Here is a 19,439-nt window from a genome sequence, read left to right as displayed (position 1 = left end):
CCAGAAGAGTGGAAGCTATTTTAGCTGCAAATGGGGGGGGGGGCATATTTTTGACATCGTTTTAGAATGAGATGCCAAGAAAGTTTATGTAGTTGTAATGTGAGAGTAAATCTGTGCTCCAATTACAATTTCTCACTCACTTCCACTGGTATGTTCAACAGCTCCACCAACTTGTACAGATGTGATGAATTTTTATCATAACAGCTTCTTCTATCTATCATGTTAATATGCAAAGTACATATTTAAGGATAAAGAACATTTTAGAACTATATGAATGGATATAGTAATAGAGACAAAGCTCAGTGTGACGATATTTATAAAGAAGGTTATAGTGCTAACTCAATCCAAAAAAATCAACTGGTCTCTAGCTTCATTAATCCTTTTCAATAACTTGCCGGAGGAGAATTATGCCACCTCCAAACACATTAGATAGTCAGTCAGTGCACCCAAATTAGCTTTCATCTGATGTGTGTGGGCACCTATATAGAGGAAAATCACATAATGTTCTACCCCTGAGGGCTCATTGTCAGCACTGTTCCATGATGAGAAGGAATCCCCTGATAAACCCTGGGTAAGGGGGAAAACGTGTCGGGATTAAGGACCTTTTTGAAAATCTTATCAGACTTAGTACTATCACACTATGTGGGATTATCTATCTGTATTGACGGTCTATAGGTTATACCTTTAGGCTATGTGCCCACGATGCAGAAATGCTCAGGATTTTTCCTGAGCGTTTCTGCATCTCCCTGGCAGAAAAAACGCATGCGGATTGTACATGCAGATTGTACATGCGGATTGTACATGCGGATTTTACATGCGGATTGTACATGCGTTTTTTCTGCCAGGGACAAGCGGAAGTGAAGCGTTCTTCACATGCATTTCCACATGCGGGTTGTCAAGCGCTTTCCAAGCGATTTTAGCATCACTTGGAAAGTGCTTCACAACTTGGTCACACTATATAAATCCATGCAAACGGCATGGATTTATATAGTGTGACCGAAAGAATGGTAAAAAATAAAAAATAAATATTATACTTACCTTCTGATGGCCCCCGGTGTCCTTATCCGATCCATCTTGGCTTGCCGGCAGCTCGCAGTGGACTAAAGGACCTGCTGACGTCAGCGGTTGCGTGACCAGTCACATGACTAAATAACGTCACCGCAGGTCCTTGAGTCCACTGCGAGCTGCTGGCAAGCTGAGACAAGGACACCGGGGGCCATCAGAAGGTAAGTATAATATTTATTTTTTATTTTATTCTTTTTTTTACAGGTTCTATGGTACCTGGGTCTCCTCTTCTCCAAACCAGGGTACCATCCGCACATTGAAACGCATGTAATCCGCATGTACAGATGGAGTGATGCGGATTCCATGCGTTCCAATGCAAGTCAATGGCGGCGAAAACGTCGCGCTTCCGAAAAATAATTGGTAGTGCTGCGGATTTTTTCCGCAATGATAATCCGCAGTGGAAATTTCCGCAGCATGTGCACAGCACATGTAGATTATCATTGGGGAACATGGCAGACCTTCTACCAAGCGTTTTTTAAGCGTTTCTGCAGCGGAATTGCCGCTGCGGAAACGCTTACAAAACGCATAGTGGGCACAAAGCCTTACAATTAGCCTATTGTTGCTATTTTCAAGGGTGGGATCCAATCTTTTTGGGCTTTGAGAAAGTGACTGAGATTTTTTATTACATATGCTCTGGTAGACTATCCATCACAATTTATCTACCTTTGATTACATGTACAGTGACGAGCAAAAGGGTAACAATGTTTTGAGCTTTTGACTTTCAGGCTCCATATCTCACCATCCACTACTGCTTCGAACGTAAGACTACAATCATGTTGTAGACAATCATCTTGGCTATCTTATATACCAATTTGACTTTTAACTGTTTTGCATATGATTAGTTATGCAGATTCTTGTCATGTTTTACTGGATTGTTACTGTTTTGCTCATAAAAATCTAAATTAAAATTTTTATTATCGTGCCAGTATTTTGGAAATCTACCCTAGGTTTTCAACACTGCCTGAATCCTTCTGGGCATGCTCTCGATCAGATTCAAACATGTCTCGACTGAAATCTGATCCTAAACGTTCCCAAAGTTGGTGCATACTGGTCGACTCACTTTGGTATGTATACAGTTTTTTCTTCAACTCTACCCACAAGCGTTCGATTGGGTTGAGGTCTGGGGACTGTGGAGGCCAATCCAGCACCTCTACTTCATTGTCATTGAACCATTTCTTTGCCAATCTCAACATATGCTTAGGGATGTTGTCCTGCTGGAACACTATGTCGTCCTTTTCATACCCATAGTACTCGAGTGTACGAAGTAACTCATCATGTAAGATACTCACATATAGCTCAGCATTAAGACCACCATCTATCCCGGTCAAGTATCCAACACCTTTGGCTATGAAACAACCCCACATCATCAGGCTTCCTCCACCGAACTTGACAGTTCCTTCAATTTCTCGATCTGTTAGCCCATTTTTCCCTTGTTACTTCTAGACCCATTTGCACCTATCAGAGCCTACTCTATTGACTTTCATCTCAACGCTCCAAATCACCCGTTTCCAACCTTCTACTGTCCACTTTTCGTACTTTTTTGCAAACTCAAGCCGATGCTTCTTATGACGATATTGAAGTCAAGGCTTCTTCACCTTTTTTCGAGACATCATTTGAGATTTGTGTAACGTGCATTGCACGATGCTTGCATCTATGTCTGTGATTTCACTATTACGAAGCATACAAGCCATTTCCACTGCCGTGTTTGTCGCTTCAGAACTGATAGACCTTGTGATGAGCCGATCTGTTGACTCCTATTTTTTGCCTGGACGTCCACCTCTTGGCTTTTGAATGGATGAATGGACTTCAGTTTCTATTCTTCCAACTATCATGGCACTCACATGATGCAGTTTACCAATTTTCTTGTCTGAGAGGCTGCTATCGATGAGCTGGATGATGCTGTTTCTCTTTTCTTGAGAAATCTTGTTCATGGCTGCTCCTCAATTCGAACCAGTGACCTTTCACATGAAAATCAACTTAATAACTCACTGAGCTATTAGGGAATGTGAGAACAGCTATTTTGTAGTATACAGGAAGAAAAAGATTTGTCCACCACCAGGAGCAAAACAGTAACAATGCAGTGACATGACAAGAATCTTTGTGTCACACTCCTTTCGGTGAGAGTGGCCCCTCGCCTTCTGTATTTCTAGGCATAAAATACCAATGTTAGGACTCATTAGGGCTATTTAGGGGTACTCATCGGGGGCGCCATACATTAGGGTGACAACCTCCGCTGACAGGCACAGGCAATCCGGGGTATATCTAGGGGCAGATAGGCCCGGGCTGCCTGACTGAAATACCTGTATAATCCCTACAGGCTTTTATCTTTTTCTTTATTTTGCTTTTGAGTGCTGATTTTAATGTATATCAAATAAAGTATATATTTTTTATGTTTTTTTTGCTTTGCTTGTTTGGTAATCGATTTTGGGCCCTTTACCGTCTATACCCTCTTTCGGTTTGCTTATATACTGTAGAGGAAAATCACAATCACTACTGTTCTATATAATGGGAGCTATGGAAAGGGACAATCTATTCAATATTAAAAAGGAACAGCAGATCAAAGATAAAATAAAAGCTGAAATACAAAACTGTTCAGTTTAATGAAATGTGTTAAAGGGAACCTGTCAAGCGATTCATGACCAAGCCACGGGCCAGCTGCATGATTGCAACCATGTATAATATTCCCTGAAACGCTTGGGCCAGAGACCATATCTGGAGACCAGACTCGTCTAGCCCTGCTTTTCCCAGTGTTAGGCCGGTTTCACACGTCCATATATCAGAAAAACCAGAGATATCCGTGTCCTATGTGTCCGAGTGTGTCACATGTGTGGCAACCGTGTGCCGCCCGTGTGTCACAACAGGAGCACACGTACTGGCGCCTGGGAATCAGCGCTACAGTTAGCGCTGTCCCCAAGCACTGGGTGCTGAACACTACCCTCATCGTGGTTCCCTGTCAGCGCTGTGATCATCACCAGCAGGGACAGTGATGAGGGTAGTAGTGTCTGCTCCCATAGTGTCCACCTGTGTAAAAATAAGAATAAAATAAAAAATCCTTATACTCACCTGTCCTGAGTGACCCTTGCTGTAATCCATGCGACCAATCAGCAGAGGAGTCGGGGAGGAGTGGCCCCGGACCTCTGCTGAGCTCAGGAGCGGTGTCCTGTCACTCACTGAGCGCAGCTCCAGAGCCGCTTGCTGCAGCTCTCCATTCTCCCCAGCTCCTCTGATGAGCGGTCGCATGGATTACAGGGGGGACACTTAGGATAGGTGAGTATAAGGATTTTTTATTTTATTCTTATTTTTACACAGGTGTACACTGAGGGAGCAGAATACTACTACCCTCATCATTGTCCCTGCTGGTGTTGATCGCAGCGCCGGCAGGGAACCATGATGAGGGCAGCATTCAGCACCCGGCGCTTGGGAACAGCGCTAACTGTACACTGATTCCCAAGCGCCAGTACGTGTCACATGGATGGCATCCATGTGCGGCACGTGTTTACACGGATCCATTCACTTGAATGGGTCCGTGTGATCTGTGATGTCGTCCAAAAACGGACATGTCTCCATGTGGATCACATGGACACACGGTCCTTGAAAACACACTGAGATGTGCACAGTCCCATTCATTTGAATGGGTCTGCGTGTGTCAGTGTCTCCGGTACGTGTGGAAACTGTCAGCACTCGTACCAGAGATACTGACATGTGAACGAGCCCTTACTTGAAGTGTTTGACTTGTCTCTCCCATAGTGAGAGACCTGTCAATCACCTGCAGCGCTGCTGAAAAGAATCAGCTGGGGTTGGAGTCGGACAAGTCTGGTCTCCAGCTATGGTCCCTGGCAGTAGAGTTTCAGGGAATTATGTAACCGGTTGCAACTGTGCAGCCAGGCTGCGATTCCTGCTTCCCGTGGTTTGGGAATGAATTGCCCGACAGGTTCCTTTTAATGATCATACAATGCCTTTTACAGCATACCTAACTCCTTGGAAACATAAGAGCTCTGGACTAGCGTCAGCTCTCACGCAGCCAAGTGTCCCTGGAAATTATTTTCTAATATCAACAGCTACGATATTTAAAGAAACTGTCTGCCACTTATTTTTCAGTAACTAAAGGCAGGGATTTCTATGTAGATGGCTGTGTGACATTCTTATATAAAATGAGTTCTATATTAAAAGAAAAATGTGTCTTTCAGCTCTGTGGGAAATGGTAAATCAGCATTCCTGCTTAGATGTTTGCTGCAGTGCTGTAAGCATGCACGCAGAGGAAAAGGTCAGCTATTTATTTTCCTTTAAAGCAATTTTTATCAATTCAGCCTCACTATACTTGTAATCAGATATTGACGTAGGGATTACATGCAGAGACAGTAAAAGTGTATAAATCCTATGCAAAAGTTGAGTGCTATACTTGTTACATTTAAAAGAACAAGCTTTCAAGAATGCACTATAATCATCTGGAAAACACAGTACAGATTCATATGGGCTAAGCAGAATAGTGAACCACACAGGAAACTTGGGGTGTACACTAGGGCTCATTCATCCATAGTGCAACTGTTCTAACTCCTCGGCATTGCTCAATTTCTGTCAAAAAATATCTGTCTTCTGCACATAATCACTACTGGACAACCCCTTCTTGATAGCTTCTGGTCCTTCAATCTCCCTGATGTGTCTCCCGCAACTGCTGCAGACAATCAGCAACCGCTGATCAGACTGCAGTTATTAAAGGGCATCTGTTAGCAGGATCAACCCTCCTAAAATGTCTGCATGGGCATGTAGGTCATAGGAAACTGAATAAAATGATACCTTGATATCTGCGATGTGATGTCTTATTCCAAAAAAGTCCACATTTTTCTTCCTTTGATGCGAGCTCGGACGTTGAGACCGCATCTTTCCCTGCATCTGATCAGCTGTCATGTGCCTCTAACAGCCGCGGGTGGAACCGAGATCCACCCGCATCTGTTAACCAGTTTAATACTGCTGTCAATTACTGACAGCGGCATTTAACATGTGCAGGTTGGAAGCGTGTCACAAGTCCCGCCCATTGGCGCCTCTGTCACGCGATCACGGGGCACTGACGGGTTGTCATGACCGTCGGAGGTCTGCTGAAGACCTCCGCACTTGTCATTACGATACTCCTATGAACGCTGAAGCTCAGGCGATCAGATGATCTCAGCTTCAAGTCTCCTAAGGGTGCTATTAAAGCAAATAAAAAGTAAAAAAAATAAAGTTTTAAAAAATATAAAAAAAATAAAAAAAAACACAAAAGTTCAAATCACCCCTCTTTGGCCCCACTGAAAATAATTAAAATATGTATATACAGTACAGACCAAAAGTTTGGACACACCTTCTCATTTAAAGATTTTTCTGTATTTTCATGACTTTGAAAATTGTACATTCACACTAAAGGCATCAAAACTATGAATTAACACATGTGGAATTATATACTTAACAAAAAAGTGTGAAACAACTGAAAATATGTCTTATATTCTAGGTTCTTCAAAGTAGCCACCTTTTGCTTTGATGACTCCTTTGCACACTATTGGCATTCTCTTGATGAGCTTCAAGAAGTAGTCACAGAAATGGTCTTCACTTCACAGGTGTGCCCGGTTTAATAAGTGGGATTTCTTGCCTTATAAATGGAGTTGGGACCATCAGTTGTGTTGTGCAGAAGTCAGGAGGATACACAGCTGATAGTCCTACTGAATAGACTGTTAGAATTTGTATTATGGCAAGAAAAAAGCAGCTAAGTAAAGAAAAACGAGTGGCCATCATTACTTTAAGAAATGAAGGTCAGTCAGTGTGAAAAATTGGGCAAACTTTGAATGTGTCCCCAAGTGCAGTTGCAAAAACCATCAAGTGCTACAAAGAAACTGGCTCACATGAGGACCGCCCCAGGAAAGGAAGACCAAGAGTCACCTCTGCTTCTGAGGATAAGTTTATCCGAGTCACCAGCCTCAGAAATCGCAGGCTAACAGCAGCTCAGATTAGAGACCAGGTCAATGCCACACAGAGTTCTAGCAGCAGACACATCTCTTCAACAACTGTTAAGAGGAGACTTTGTGCAGCAGGCCTTCATGGTAAAATAGCTGCTAGGAAACCACTGCTAAGGAAAGGCAACAAGCAGAAGAGACTTGTTTGGGCTAAAGAACACAAGGAATGGACATTAGACCAGTGGAAATCTGTGCTTTGGTCTGATGAGTCGAAATTTGAGATCTTTGGTTCCAACTACTGTGTCTTTGTGCGACGCAGAAAAGGTGAACGGATGGACTATACATGCCTTTTTCATTTCATTTCAACACTTTTTCATTTTTATGAATCAATTTGTGAAGCACCTGGGGTTCCAAGTGCTCACTATGAATCTAGATAGGTGCCTTGGGGGTCTAGTTTCCAAAATGGGGTCACTTGTGGGGGAGCTCCAATGTTTGGGCACACAGGGACTCTCTAAATGCAACATGGTATCCGCTAACAAATTGAATGGAAAATCGGCTCAAATTGTTAGCGGACACCACATTGCGTTTGGAGAGCCCCTCTGTGCCCAAACTTTGGAGCTCCCCCACAAGTGACCCCATTTTGGAAACTAGACCCCCCAAGGCACCTTTCTAGATGCATAGTGAGCACTTGGAACCCCCAGGTGCTTCACAAATTGATTCGTAAAAATGAAAAAGTGAAAAAAAAAACACTTTTTCATTTTTATGAATCAATTTGTGAAGCACCTGGGGTTCCAAGTGCTCACTATGAATCTAGATAGGTGCCTTGGGGGGTCTAGTTTCCAAAATGGGGTCACTTGTGGGGGAGCTCCAATGTTTGGGCACACAGGGACTCTCCAAATGCAACATGATATTCGCTAACAAATTGTCGGCTCAAATTGTTAGCGGATATCATGTTGCATTTGGAGAGTCCCTGTGTGCCCAAACATTGGAGCTCCTCCACAAGTGACCCCATTTTGGAAACTAGACCCCCCAAGGCACCTATCTAGATGCATAGTGAGCACTTGGAACCCCTAGGTGCTTCACAAATTAATTCGTAAAAATGAAAAAGTGTTTTTTTTTTCACTTTTTCATTATTACGAATCAATTTGTGAAGCACCTGGGGGTTCCAAGTGCTCACTATGCATCTAGAAAGGTGCCTTGGGGGGTCTAGTTTCCAAAATGGGGTCACTTGTGGGGGAGCTCCAAAGTTTGGGCACAGAGGGGCTCTCCAAACGCAATGTGGCGTCCGCTAACAATTTGAGCCGATTTTCCATTCAATTTGTTAGCGGATACCATGTTGCATTTAGAGAGTCCCTGTGTGCCCAAACATTGGAGCTCCCCCACAAGTGACCCCATTTTGGAAACTAGACCCCCCAAGGCACCTATCTAGATGCATAGTGAGCACTTGGAACCCCTAGGTGCTTCACAAATTGATTCGTAAAAATGAAAAAGTGTTTTTTATTTTCACTTTTTCATTATTACGAATCAATTTGTGAAGCACCTGGGGGTTCCAAGTGCTCACTATGCATCTAGAAAGGTGCCTTGGGGGGTCTAGTTTCCAAAATGGGGTCACTTGTGGGGGAGCTCCAAAGTTTGGGCACAGAGGGGCTCTCCAAACGCAATGTGGTGTCCGCTAACAATTTGAGCCGATTTTCCATTCAATTTGTTAGCGGATACCATGTTGCATTTAGAGAGTCCCTGTGTGCCCAAACATTGGAGCTCTCCCACAAGTGACCCCATTTTGGAAACTAGACCCCCCAAGGCACCTATCTAGATGCATAGTGAGCAGTTGGAACCCCCAGGTGCTTCACAAATTGATTCATAAAAATGAAAAAGTGTTTTTTTTTTCACTTTTTCATTGTTACGAATCAATTTGTGAAGCACCTGGGGGTTCCAAGTGCTCACTATGCATCTAGATAGGTGCCTTGGGGGGTCTAGTTTCCAAAATGGGGTCACTTGTCGGGGAGCTCCAATGTTTGGGCACACAGCAGCTCTCCAAACGCAACATGGTGTCGCTAACAATTCGAGCCAATTTTGCGTTAAATTTGTTAGCGGACACCATGTTGCATTTAGAGAGCCGCTGTGTGCCCAAATATTGGAGCTCCCCCACAAGTGACCCCATTTTGGAAACTAGACCACCCAAGGCACCTATCTAGATGCATAGTGAGCACTTGGAACCCTCAGGTGCTTCACAAATTGATTCATACAAATGAAAAAGTGTTTTTTTTTTCACTTTTTCATTGTTACGAATCAATTTGTGAAGCACCTGGGGGTTCCAAGTGCTCACTATGCATCTAGAAAGGTGCCTTGGGGGGTCTAGTTTCCAAAATGGGGTCACTTGTGGGGGAGCTCCAAAGTTTGGGCACACATGGGCTCTCCAAACACAACATGGCGTCCGCTAATTATTCAAGCAAATTTTACAATCAAAAAGTCAAATGGCGCTCCTTCCCTTCCGAGCCCTGCCGTGCGCCCAAACAGTATTTTTTCCCCAAATATTGGGTATCTGCGTGCCCAGGGGAAATTGCACAACAAATTTTGGGGTCCATTTTTTCTTGTTACCCCTGTGAAAATAAAAAAAATTGGGTCTAAAGTAACATTTTTGTGAAAAAAGTTAAATGTTCATTTTTTTCTTCCACATTCAAAAAATTCCTGTGAAGCACCTGAAGGGTTAATAAAGTTCTTGAATGTGGTTTTGAGCACCTTGAGGGGTGCAGTTTTTAGAATGGTGTCACTTTTGGGTATTTTCTGTCATAAAGACCTCTCAAAGTGACTTCAAATGTGATGTGGTCCCTAAAAAAATGGTTTTGTAAATTTTGTTGGAAAAATGAGAAATCGCTGGTCAACTTTTAACCCTTATAGCTCCCTAACAAAAAAAAATTTTGGTTCCAAAATTGTGCTGATGTAAAGTAGACATGTGGGAAATGTTATTTATTAACTCTTTTGTGTGACATATCGCTCTGATTTCAGGGCTTAAAAATTCAAATTTTGAAAATTGCAAAATTTTCAAAATTTTCGCCAAATTTCCATTTTTTTCACAAATAAACGCAAGTGATATCGAAGAAATTTTTCCACAATCATGAAGTACAATATGTCACGAAAAAACAATCTCAGAATCAGGGGGATCCGTTGAAGCGTTCCAGAGTAATTACCTCATAAAGTGACAGTGGTCAGAATTGTAAAAATTGGCCCGGTCATTAACGTGCAAACCACCCGCGGGGGTTAAGGGGTTAAAAATCACATCTGTGCATGCGGGTTGCGGTAGGGAATATTGGCAAAGGAGGACTGGCTTTAAAGCTGGACTTATTTCAGAATGTGATATGAAAACGCACGAAACTCATAGGGTATCAAAATGGAAATATATGGTCATAAAAATGGTACAATTTAGACCATAATACCAGTAGGTACCATTCATTCCTAGTTTTGCGTGCATGAAGACTTATGGGCAAAACACTAAATATTTATTGATCTAGGAAACTCATAGATGCTTCAACATTTCTGGGGCTTCTGAATAAAGGAGAAATGGACTAGATATAGATTGCAGTTCCAAATGATGCAACCCTTGTTCTTCTCCCATCAATTAGAATCTGTCGATCTACTAGGTAAATCATTGGAATAAGTGATTGATGGAATTTTCACTTTAAAGGTAAAGGATGGCTCTACTGCTACATGTGATGCCAATACTACTTTTTATTTATCTCTGCCGCCTTGCAGTACATGTAAAAAAAAGCTGGCCTATTTACAATCTACTTTCTATTTACTTCTAATTACTTTTAATATAGGATACACAATGCTAAGTCTAGATCTACGTCTATGCTATGTCTAATTTGCAAATAGAAAACAGGACAATACCTTGTATACAGTGTATCTACATATCACATCATACAATCAGTGAATATATTAAGACAATAAGACAGGCAATTTTTGACTCCAGTCTTAATAAATTAGATACATTTTACACCAGCGTGCACTTTATTAATAGCAACAAACATTTTAATATATTCTGCATATTTCCTACTATGTGTTTTCCGCAGAAGATGAAATCTAACACTTCCACTAATAGCAGTCCACTTTTTAGAAAAGTGTAATGAGCAGTGGAAAAAGGGAAAAAAAAGCAAAAAATGATGTCAGTTATGTTGCAATAACAGCATGCTTCATCATTCACAACTTTCTTCCAGAGAACTGATGTGGGGGCAATGATCAATGTCCCCAATATCCATTTTGGAGGAAAAAAGATCTATGAGAAAAAATTATGCAGATTAGCACACTAGCAGAACAAAAGCAAATGCTGTGTCTTAGAGGTAGCCAACCCCAAGTCAATGTCTGCACCATGCAACATAACTATGGATAATAGGTAAACCAGAAACTCATTCACAGACAGCCAAACTCAACTCTCTGGTAAGAGGAAAGCACTTTGAGACAGCAGTCTGTGGATTAGTTTCTAGCTTTCCTGAATTAATGTTGCAAAGCTCGTTGAGACATTAACCTATAGCAGACCTGGACAAAGGTCCAGTTGCTATTCTTGTCCAGCCCATGGACTCACACAGCCAAAGAGGTGGAAACAATGGTGTATCATGTACACCCCCTGCCCCCCCCCCCCCCCCCTGGTGTCTCCATTTCAACAGTATCTGTAATCTCAGAATGCAGATACAGTTAAATACAATGGTGGAGAATGGAGTCATAGTCTCCTTCTTCCACCATTCAGCCTGTAAATCTGAGTCTCAGCACAGCAGGCACCACCATGTGACTAGATTGTGCCTGCTGTGTAGAGCCTCAGTCCACATCTGGAGAATGGGACTTGAGTATTTATCTAGTGTCATTCAGTACATATATGGGGAACTACAGGGCTATCATCCTGGGTGGGGCCTCTGGGGGCATCATACAGTATGTAATGGTCTGTGGGGTGGAAGGGTTGTGGGGTTATCTTACTGTGTGGGGCGCTGTGGGGACATCATAAAATGTGGGGGGCAGTTGGTGTATAATATTGCTGATGCAGTGGGAGTATAATACTGTGTGGGGACAAGTCGGGGCATCATACTTTGTGTGTGAGAAGGCAGAGGAGGTATCATAGGGTCTGGCATGCTGTAAGGGTATTCTACTGTGTGGGGGGAACTGTTGATCAAGGTACATATATGCTATATATACAGTACAGACCAAAAGTTTGGACACACCTTCTCATTTAAAGATTTTTCTGTATTTTCATGACTATAAAAATTGTACATTCACACTGAATGCATCAAAACTATGAATTAACACATGTGGAATTATATGCGTAACAAAAATTGTGAAACAACTGAAAATATGTCTTATATTCTAGGTTCTTCAAAGTAGCCACCTTTTGCTTTGATGACTGCTATGCACACTCTTGGCTTTCTCTTGATGAGCTTCAAGAGGTAGTCACCGGAAATGGTTTTCCCTTCACAGGAGTAGCCATCATTACTTTAAGTCAGTCTGAAAAATTGGGAAAACTTTGAAAGTGTCCCCAAGTGCAGTTGCAAAAACCATCAAGCGCTACAAAGAAACTGGCTCACATGAGGACCGCCCCAGGAAAGGAAGACCAAGAGTCACCTCTGCTTCTGAGGATAAGTTTATTCGAGTCACCAGCCCCAGAAATCGCAGGTTGACAGCAGCTCAGATTAGAGACCAGGTCAATGCCACACAGAGTTCTAGCAGCAGACACATCTCTTCAACAACTGTTAAAAGGAGACTTTGTGCAGCAGGCCTTCATGGTAAAATAGCTGCTAGGAAACCACTGCTAAGGACAGGCAACAAGCAGAAGAGACTTGTTTGGGCTAAAGAACACAAGGAATGTACATTAGACCAGATTAAATCTGTGCTTTGGTCTGATGTGTCCAAATTTGAGATCTTTGGTTCCAACTACTGTGTCTTTGTGCGACGCAGAAAAGGTGAACGGATGGACTATACATGCCTGGTTCTTTGGTAGTATTGAGCCACCCCCGTAGTGTTCGAGTTCGGTTCGGTTCGTCGAACACCCGTATGTTCGCCGAACTGTTCGTCGAACTGTTCATCGAACACTGTCGAACACCGTTAAAACCAATGGCAGGCAAACAAAAACACATAGAAACACATAGAAAACACATAGAAAACACTTCAAACGTGTCCAAAAGCTGACAAACTGCTCAGAAGACACAACTAACACATGGAAAAGTGACAAGTACATATAGTCATGCGAAAAGAAAAGAGGTGGAGGAGTAAAAGGAGGGGGAGACACAGATATAGGCATGTCATGCCCTTCTAAAACCAAAAAAGTGCGAAGCCGACACGGCCAGTCCGTTCCTGCCCATGCGACCTCCGTCGCCGGGTTTGTGCCAGAGCCGCGGTGGACCCTAACGGTCAGCCCCCCTCTCCCAATACTGGTGCCTGTCCGCTGGTGGGTCGAGCGAGCCCCCCTGCGGTGGAGGCAGGTCTAATCTTTTTGATTTAAATTGTCTCTCTAATTTGAATGAGTACACTTTAAATCCTTTTACAAGGATCTATTGAAGGGCAAGTCTCATGCCAGGAGCCGCGGTAATTCCAGCTCCAGTAGCGTCCACTAAAGCTGCTGCAGTTAAAAAGCTTTTATAAGGATCGAGCTTGGCGGTCCACCGCAAGGCGTCCTACCGCCAGTCCCAGCCCCTGTGCCTTGGGGTGCCACCCCGATGCTCTTCACTGAGTGTCCCGGGGGCCCGAACCATTTCCTTTGAAAAAATTAAGTGTCCAAACTACAGGTGGTGTAGCTTGCTTAACAGCCGGGATAATCCGCTGACTAGCAGACACTGCTACTAGGCACAAAGTATTTCCTGGGCTAGATGCAGTTAAAAATTTGTAATTACATACTCTCGTTGGATGCTGAGAAAGCATTCCATAGAGTCTCCTGGCACGCCATATATTATTCTCTTAAAAAGCTTGGGGTAGGGGTCTAGGGGACCCTTTTATAGGCAAAATCACGGCCCTGTATCGCAATATGTCACCTAGGCTGAAGATAAATGGAACATTTTCATCACCTTTCATAATCACCAATGGGACAAGGCAGGGATGTCCTCTGTCCCCTCTCTTATACATCCTAGTGACGGAGCACCTGCTCTCATCAATTCGCCATAACCCCAATATTAGGTGGATTGAGGTGGGAGGCACCGAGTACAAGTGCTCTGCATTTGCTGATGATGTCCTAGTATATATCACTCAATCACATATATCCATCCCTGCTGTTATGGCTGAAATAGATCACTTTGTTGCATGGTCAAATTTTAAAATCAATGCAGCGAAGTCTGAGGCCCTCGATGTCTCCCTCCCCAAATCCATACAGGATTCCATCCAGTCCAACTTTCCCTTTGCCTGGCCCTCACAGGGTATCAAATACTTAGGAATTCCTATTCATAGAGACCTCTCCCATCTATGTTATCTTAATTTTGGGCCCTTTATTGAACAACTCCATACAGACCACGGTTGGCAAGTTAGAACTGTAAGATTCACTACGTGAACCACTGGTGTTTTGTGGAAAAGCACATGTACACTGTGTTCCAAATTATTATGCAAAAAGTGTTTAGGAGTGATAAGGTAAGAATTTTTTTGTTTGTCAGTTAAACTCATTGATGGTGATGTGTGTCAGGGCTCTTTATATCACTGTAAGCAATTGCAGACACCTGTGCTAATTAGTTTGGCAGGTGTGTCCAATAAAAGGCAAGACTACTTAAGAAGGCTCTCCCACATTATTAAGCAGCCTACATTTTCTGCCAAAATGGGAAAGAAAAAGGATGTGTCGGCTGCTGAGAAGCAACAAATTGTGGAGTGTTTAGGTCAAGGCATGACTACAATCAACATTGCCAAGACACTTCATCCTGATCATCGCACAATCAAGAAGTATGTAGCTGATTCACAGTACACACGTGTGCGTGCTGATAAGGGAAAATTGAGGACTCTTTCCTACAGTCAATTACGTCAGGTTAAAAGAGCAGCGGCAAAAAAGCCTTGTCATAGCAGCAGACAAGTTTTTGAAGCTGCTGGTGCCTCCAACGTCCCCCGAACAACAAGATGCAGGGTCCTTCAGAGGTTTGCAGCTGTGCGTAAGCCATCCTGTCGACCTCCTCTATCCACTGTACACAAGCAGAAACGGCTCCATTGGGCCAAACAATACATGAAGACTGACTTCAAAACTGTTTTGTTCACTGATGAGTGCCGTAAAACGCTCGATGGTCCAGATGGATGGAGTGGAGGATGGCTAGTTGATGGACACCCCATGCAAACAAGGCTACGGCGCCAACAAGGAGGAGGTGGAGTAATGTTTTGGGCTGGAATCATGGGGAGAGAGATTGCCGGCCCCTTTAGGATCCCTGAAGGGGTAAAGATGAACTCCATAATGTATGTGGAGTTTCTCAAACAGCACTTCCTGCCATGGTTCAAGAGGAAGAACCGTGTATTCCGCAGCAAGATCATTTTCATGCATGATAATGCACCGTCTCATGCTGCACATAACACATCTGCATCTCTGGCTGATATGGGCATAAAAGGGGACAAACTTATGGTGTGACCCCCATGCTCCCCTGACCTCAACCCCATTGAGAACCTCTGGAGCATCATCAAAAGGAGTGTCTATGATGGTGGGAGGCAGTTCACATCTAAGAAACAGCTCTGGGAGGGTATTCTGTCCTCATGCAAAACAATTGAAGCAGAAACCATCCAAAACCTGACAAATTCAATGGACGAGAGAGTTCAGAAGCTCCTTTCGAACAAGGGGTCCTATGTGCAAATGTAACATCACCTAGAATAAAGTTTTGAGTTGAAAACTGTTTTTGGGTTCTAATAACCTGCTAATGCTTATAATTTCAAAAATGACCATTTTTTTGTTCTTTATTAAAATGAAAAGGTTGATCGAAGAGTGTGGGGGATCTAAGAGTGTGGCAACCCAGTAGTCAGGATTATTTTGAATTCTGACAATCTGAGGGTCATGTTGCACGTAGTGCAGCAAGAAGGCACTCATGTGTCTTGCACATCTAGGAGCCCCAAAATTATTTTCCGGGCTAGATGCAGCTAAAAATTATTATTCATTTGAAAGCTGGTGGAGCTTAGTATAGATGGCCTAATAGAATCAGTACTGCAAACTGCTACAAGGCCCAAATTATTTTCCAGCCAAGATACAGATAAACATAATTAGTCATTTTAAATCTGGTGGAGTTTAGTATAGATGGCCTAATACAATCAGTACTGCAAACTGCTACAAGGCCCAAATTATTTTCCAGCCAAGATACAGATAAACATGATTAGTAATTTTAAATCTGGTGGAGTTTAGTATAGATGGCCTAATAGAATCAGTACTGCAAACTGCTACAAGGCCCAAATTATTTTCCAGCCAAGATACAGATAAACATGATTAGTAATTTGAAAGCTTAAAAAGGTTGGTGAGGTGATTTTAACTAATCATCAAGCTTTTACTCTCCCCAGGATGACACAGAGGTAGAAAAGTCCTTTCGGATCCATGATTTGCTCATCTTTATGAACGTGAGTCTGTCTACATTATCAGTGGAGAGCCACTTGCGCTTATCTGTCAGCACACCACCAGCAGCGCTGAACACACGTTCAGACAGAACGCTGGCTGCGGGGCATGACAAGATCTCCAAGGCGTAAGTGGCGAGCTCCGGCCATTTATCCAGATTGGAAGCCCAAAAAGAGCAAGGGTCCAGTGACACAGTCATGGCTTCAATGTTTACTTGGAGATACTCCTGTACCATCGTCTGTAGGCGTTGACTATGTGTCAGACTTCTTGTCTCCTGTGGCCTTGCAAAGGATGGGCTAAAAAAGTGGTGAAATGATTCCGCAAAATTGATGTTACCAGCAGATACTGTGTTTCTGTTACTTTTTGAGTGCTGAACACTCGACGGTCCCACGGTTGGCAAGTTGGAACTGTGAGATTCACTACGTGCACCACTGGTGTTTTGTGGAAAAGCACATGTAAGATTCTGCAACAGTCTCTGCTGATACTCCTGCATGCGTGCATCCCTTTCTATGGCAGGAATAATTTCTGCAAATTTACTTTTGTACCGGGGATCTAACAGTGTGGCAACCCAGTAGTCAGGATTATTTCTAATTCTCACAATTCGAGGGTCATGTTGCAGGTAGTGCAGCAAGAAGGCACTCATGTGTCTTGCGCATCCAGGAGCACCAAGTCCCTGTTGTGTTGGTGGCGAGGTAACAATCATGCTTCCTTCCTCTGCCCTCTCCCCCCAACCTCACACAACAGAAATGTGATCAAGGTCTCCCTCATCTGATGAGTCTTCCATCAGTTCGTCCTCCACTTCTTCCTGGGCTCCTGCACCTTCCTCACTAGTTTGGCTGCTACCATGCGCCCTGGTAAAACCATCTCCCTCACCCTCACATGCCTGCCGCCTTGGTGCTGCCGACCGTCTGGACCTTGCAGATGTTAGCCCTTCCGCATACAACTCCTCCTCCTTTACTTCCTCCACCTCCTCTTGTGCCACCACCTGACTCCGAATTCTGTTTAATATGTGCTCCAGCATGTAAATCACCGGAATAGTCATGCTGATAATGGCATCGTTAGCACTAAGCATCTTCGTCGCCATTTCAAAACTGTGCAGAAGGGTGCATAGGTCCCTGATCTGAGACCACTCCTCCAGCGTGATTTGCCCCACCTCTGGATCTCGTTGGCCCACGCTATATGTCAGAACATATTGCACCAGGGCTTGTCGGTGCTGCCACAGTCGCTGCAACATGTGCAGAGTTGAATTCCACCGGGTAGGCACATCGCATTTTAGCCAGTGAAGTGGCAGGCCCAACGACTTCTGTAGAGATGTAAGTCGCTGAGCTGCGGGATGCGAACGGCGGAAGTGAGCACACAGCGACCATGCCCTCTGCAGAAGGCCATCTAGTCCGGGATAGTGGGCTAAAAATTGCTGGACAACCAGGTTCAACACGTGAGCCATACAAGGCACGTGTGTGACATTGCCCCGGCGAAGGGCCGCACCCAGGTTTGCAGCATTGTCGCACACGGCCTTCCCTGGTTTCAGGTCCAGTGGAGACAACCATTCATGAAACTGGTTCTCCAGAGCTGACCACAACTCCTCAGCTGTGTGACTCACATTTCCCAGACATTTCAAAGTAAAAACCGCCTGATGACTTTGAGCCCTGCTGCCAACATAGTAAGGAGGTGTGCAGGATCCCTTCTGCGCAGTTAGAAAGCTTGTGGCATGACCAGACAGGCTTTGGGTGCAGGTGGAGGACCGAGAGGAGGTTCAGGAGGCAGAAGCAGTGGAGGAACTTCGAGATAAAGAGGATTGATGCACAACTCGTGGGGACAGCAAGACTTGGACAGCAGCCCCTTGTCCTGCTGTCACCATAGTTACCCAGTGCCCAGTAAGTGACATGTAACGCCCCTGTCCATGCCTACTCGTCCAAGTGTCTGTGGTGAAATGCACCCTGTCACACACAGAGTTTCTCAAAGAAGCGGTGATGTTGTGTGCGACATGCTGGTGGAGCGCAGGCACACCTTTCTTTGAGAAGTAGTGCCGACTGGGCATCTGGTACTGGGGCACTGCGATGGACATAAGGTCTCGAAAATCCTCTGTGTCCACCAGGCGGAAAGGCAGCATTTCTGTAGCCAAGAGCTTGCAGATGGTGAAATTCAACCTCTTAGCTTTCTCATGGCTAGGAGGAAATGGTCTTTTACTTGTCCACATCTGAGGGACCGAGGGCTGGCTGTTGTGCTTAGACGGGGTTGAGAAGGGTGTACCCGGCAAACTGCCGGTCTGTGAGGAAGATGCAGGCGGACATGTTAGGTTGCCTTGATCCAAAGGTGGTGCTATCGATGTCGGACAGCGCTGAACACCAGCTGGTGTTTCCACCTTCAAAGAAAATGATGACCTGCCAATCACGCTGGCTGTTGTGGGTAAAGAGGTGGCAGGTCTGTGTCCCAAAACAGGTGTGACTGCTGTCCCCCCAGTCACAGAGGATGAAGAGCCCGCGGATGCACAAGATGTGGCAGACGGTGGTTGGCCCGGCCGGCTAGGCCACATTGTAGCACAGTGAGCTTCCCACTGCAACTTATGCTTCATATCCATGTGCCGGTTCATGCATGAAGTACTTAAACTATGTATTTTTTGGCCTCTACTTAGCTTTTGCTGACAAATGTTACAGATAACACGAGTTGGGTCATCCTTATCGATCTGAAAAAATGCCCAGGCTATGCAAGGCTTAGCACCCATGCGACCTGAAGAGCCACCACGACTTGTGGTCAGAGGCAGAGTTGTGTTTGAGGATGCAGTTGTTGACGTGCTTCCAGTACTCCGTCTCTGTCCAGGAAGGCGCAACCTGACCTCGTCGTCACTAGCATCCTCCTCCACCTCCTCTGCTGACCTCATCGACTGGCTGACTGTGGGTTGACAGTAAGTGGGATCTCCAACCTCGTCA

The 19,439-nt window shown here is 44.2% G+C and overlaps 1 protein-coding gene across 1 annotated transcript in view; it reads left to right on the top strand.

The window, feature by feature from the left end:
- ASIC1 (acid sensing ion channel subunit 1) overlaps positions 1-19,439 on the top strand; it is a 457,916-nt gene that overhangs the window by 393,198 nt on the left and 45,279 nt on the right. The window lies entirely within an intron of this gene.

The sequence above is a fragment of the Phyllobates terribilis genome, unplaced genomic scaffold (assembly GCF_046119375.1).
Source record: "Phyllobates terribilis strain yellow unplaced genomic scaffold, ASM4611937v1 Scaffold_2__4_contigs__length_985480577, whole genome shotgun sequence".
Lineage (NCBI taxonomy): Eukaryota > Metazoa > Chordata > Amphibia > Anura > Dendrobatidae > Phyllobates > Phyllobates terribilis.
The sequence above is the reverse complement of the archived record's forward strand: the minus strand, read 5'-3'. Positions and strand labels throughout refer to the sequence as shown.